Source organism: Silurus aristotelis (assembly GCF_946808225.1).
Source record: "Silurus aristotelis genome assembly, chromosome: 16".
NCBI lineage: Eukaryota > Metazoa > Chordata > Actinopteri > Siluriformes > Siluridae > Silurus > Silurus aristotelis.
This window is the reverse complement of record NC_139589.1, coordinates 10,579,527-10,583,736: the sequence shown is the minus strand read 5'-3', so window position 1 is coordinate 10,583,736 and position 4,210 is coordinate 10,579,527.

Here is a 4,210-nt window from a genome sequence, read left to right as displayed (position 1 = left end):
TTATAATCTTATACTCCAGTAATCATGTTAGTTCTCACTCTCCAGTGTTCTGTATTGTTGAAAGATTTATGATCAAACTCTTGATGTCACCCAAATGAGGATGGGTTCCCCTTTTGAGTCCGGTTCCTCTCAAGGTTTCTTCCTCATAACATCTAAGGGAGTTTTTCCTTGCCACAGTCGCCACGGCTTGCTCATCAGGGACAAATTCACACCATTCACCTTAACTGTTGATTTGTGTAAAGCTGCTTTGAGACAATGTCTGTTGTGAAAAGCGCTATAGAAATAAACTTGACTTGACTTGACTTGACTTATCATTTAAACAAGCCGAAAATACATTTGTCAATGTCAAAACATTATTCTACTATTGTTGTAAATGTTGTTAAACTGCGTAGACACAGGAAAATGGTTGAAAAGCCTCAATATCTAGTTACCTTCAACTAATGTAACTGTCTGCTGGATTTTAATGTAATATAATGTATTTTCTATACATGTGCAAACAAAAATTAACAGATGCTCCTTAAAAAAGCTTCAGTATTTGGCTCAGAAGAAAAATGGATTTGGCATGTAAATAAAAGATAGCAGTAAGTTTGACATCACAGCTTTGTTCATCTGGTGTAGTGTGAGATTCGAGTGAGTGTAGTGTGACCTCACAGGTTTAAGTGAATGTGATAACTGAGTGACAGGTAAATGTGCTGGACTGACTGCACGTGTTTGCATTAATATCTCTCACATTCAGTGTAACTAGATCCATCTGTCCATGTCTTTCTATTCAACTCATATCCTATCTGCCTGTCTATCTGTCTATCTGTCCACTCAGGTTTAAATAGAGCTTGCGGTCAGACACGAAGTGATGAAACAGTGTGAAAACAACTGCAATATCACAGAGGGAAAAGTGCAAATAAATGAGGGATGCAAAGCTCTGACTTCTGCCTTCTTGTCTCTGTGCCTCTACCACTCTCACTTTGTCTGTCTGTCTGTCTGTCTGTCTGTCTGTCTGTCTGTCTGTCTGTTAAGTCTCTCTCTCTCTCTCTCTCTCTCTCTCTCTCTCTCTCTCTCTCTCTCTCTCTCTCTCTCTCTCTTTTTCTCTCTCTCTCTCTCTCTTTTTCTCTCTCTAACATGGATGTTGGGATTCCCCCAAATCCCCCAGTTACACCACTACTACGTCTACAATCTGAAATTAAATAAGGAGGTGCCATATTTTCTTTGGATGGAGTGTGTGTGTGTAAGTGTGTGTGTGTGTGTATATGTGTGTGTGTGTGTGTGTGTGTGTGTGTCCTTATTGTGACACATTTTCCAGTTTTGCTGATGACTAAGTGATGTCTCAAATTCTTTAAGCAGAAATCTTTTTTCATGCTTTCTTTCTTTTCTACTTTGATCTTCATGTCCTTGTATTTTTACTTTCGTCGCAACGTTTACTTGTAGATAAACTGCTGTTTTTCTTTTTTCTTCAGTTTTAGCACGTTAACCACACCGTGGCCTCATTCTCATTGTTTTAATAAAAAGTTTTTTTTCTGATGACAAATGCAGGCGATACTTCACACGTTATAGCAGCAGGTTCTGGGATCTTTATAAACTGTAAACCACATTTTTACTGTTTCAGCTACGTTTTTTTTGCACAGATAACAAGTGGAGGCGAATTTACACTGCTCTTTAAACTTTTCACTAAGATTAAAATTTTGGAGTTGTATTCACAAAGAAGATCATAGCTTTAAAAAAATCCTAACTGGGATTTTAGACCAGTCTGAATCTGTCATGTCAGTACTTTTTCCCTAGATTGCATGTGCATCATATTTGACCTTTTTTTTAAGTAAAATAACCATAATTAATCTAAATTTGCACTAAAATTTTGATTAAGATTCCATTTTTTCAACTGAAAAGTAAAGAAGTTACATTTTTTTAGTACAAAGACTGTTCAAGAATTATTACTACATGTGCTATGCTACAGTAATAGCATGTAATTGTACAGTATTGTGTTGTCTACAGCAATATACTTTTTTTTTACTTTTATTATTTATTTTAATAGGGGAACAGTGTGTTTATTGATTTTTCATACTGTACAAATTTAAACAGATTACAGAAACTATTGAATTGAGAATAGACTAGTTTAACAGAAATAAGTGAGCATATTGATATGATATCAGTACTGAAACTTCATCACATCATTCATCCTGAAATGACAAGAATAAAAAGCATTTACCAAAAGATTTACAGACACAAACATATGTTCCCATCATCAAAGAGAGATCAAACTGTATTATCCATCCACAGTCCCAGAATTCAATGTTTCTATAGTTTAACACTGTATTAGTGATGAGGCAAACTAAAACCAGAAAACCACAGTATATATAGCCACTCTGTGGAGCTGGAGGTAGCAGAGCTGAAGATGTTGAGATTTTCATTAGGAGAGATGAGGATGGACAGGATTAGAATTGAGTTTATTAGAGGGACAGCCCATGAAGGACGTTTTGGGAACAAAGTAAGAGAGTCCCAATTTGCACATGTGCAGAGGAGGGACATGGGGTATATCAGTAGGAGAATGTTGAGGATGAAGCCACCAGGAAGGAGGAAAAAAGGAAGGCCAAGGAGGAGGTTCATAAATGTGGTAAAGGAAGACATGCAGGTAGTTGGTTAAAAGCAGCAGATGTAGAGGACAGAGTAGCGTGAAGACAGATGATCTGCTGTGGCGACCCCTAATGGGAGCAGCCGAAAGAGGAAGAAGAAGAAGAAGAAGAAGAAGAAGAAGAAGAAGAAGAAGAAGAAGAAGAAAATATAGCCACTCTGTACAACATGCACCTATGTTTTATGGAAATAAAGTACATTACTGTTAGAAATTACCTGAAACTTTACAGTAAATAATTACAGCATAGCATAGGTTACAAACAAGTGAATTAAGGCCAGTTTTTATAATATATAATGTGAGGAACTGTTTATTATGAAGAACAAACAACCAGTTCTGTAAAAAGATTGTTGTAATTAACAAACAACCCAATTTGCAAATGGGGTGAATGTAGAATTCAAGGCTTTTTATGGGCTTTTTTATGTGCATTTATTATCAATATGCATATTATGTAGACACTTCCATCTCTGTGATTGGAAATCACTTACTACCACAAACATCCTCCATACTTAACAGACTGAATGTGTTTGGAAATGTTATTCCATCTTCATAGGACTTAACAATGAAACAACCACTTCTGCTGTAGGGTAACAGCAGTTATTTTCATGTGTTTAATATATTAATAACAAAAAGCTTTCAAAAGGTATGTAAATTACAGGGAGACTACTGTGACAGTGCCTATGGCCTGAGAAACAAAAATTACAGACTTTTCCCAAATAAATTGTTTAAATAAATGAGTGAAATACAAATGTTGTTATTAATATACATTTTTGACAGTTTTATGCCACAGGATTAGTTTCTTACAATCCACTGCACTCTCTTTTTATATTTATTATTTTCATGATTTTTTACACCTGAATCATATTATCTTGTAATTATCCCTCACCACACACCACACAGGGTCTTTTATTTCTCCTTTTTTCATGTTATTATCAGTTTGATTTCACGTTTCAGGTTGTGGTCATTGCTTCCTTGTATGTAAATATATCTGCATTCACATTCAGTTAAACTGCTGCAGACTGTTCATTCTGTTCATTTCTTTGGTATGTGTGCATTCATGTTATCTCATGTGTAACTTTTGGCCTGGCCCTTCCTATTCATTGTTGAATTTCTGGGTAAAAAAAAAAGGTTTGATGAAGTTTAATTCGATTTAAGAAGCTGATCTGTCCATTTCAATTAATTACATTTTCATTTCAACTGAAAATGAAATCTCTAAATTGCACCACATTAAATCCTAGCTTCAGACTCTGAGGTAACCAATAGCCTAGATGAGTATCTGATTTTGTATATTGGCTCTGGTTTTCAGTTTCTTCACTAAAACATGAATTAGAATAATGTGGTACAGTTTAAAGTGTGAGTCAACAGTCATGTAAGAGCAAATTTTTGTTGCTTAGCATTTGCTAACCAGGTAACAAAAGCGAAATGCAGCCAGTAAACCAGTGATGTTTATACATAATATTCAGAAATTTCAATTGTTATAATTTTTTATGGCAATTCGACTGAAATGGAAGTAGTTCAACTCTTAGCTCTTTGCTTTAACTTAAAATTGTTTGTCAATACTGCCCTCAAACATGTAACTCTTCCTACCATGAG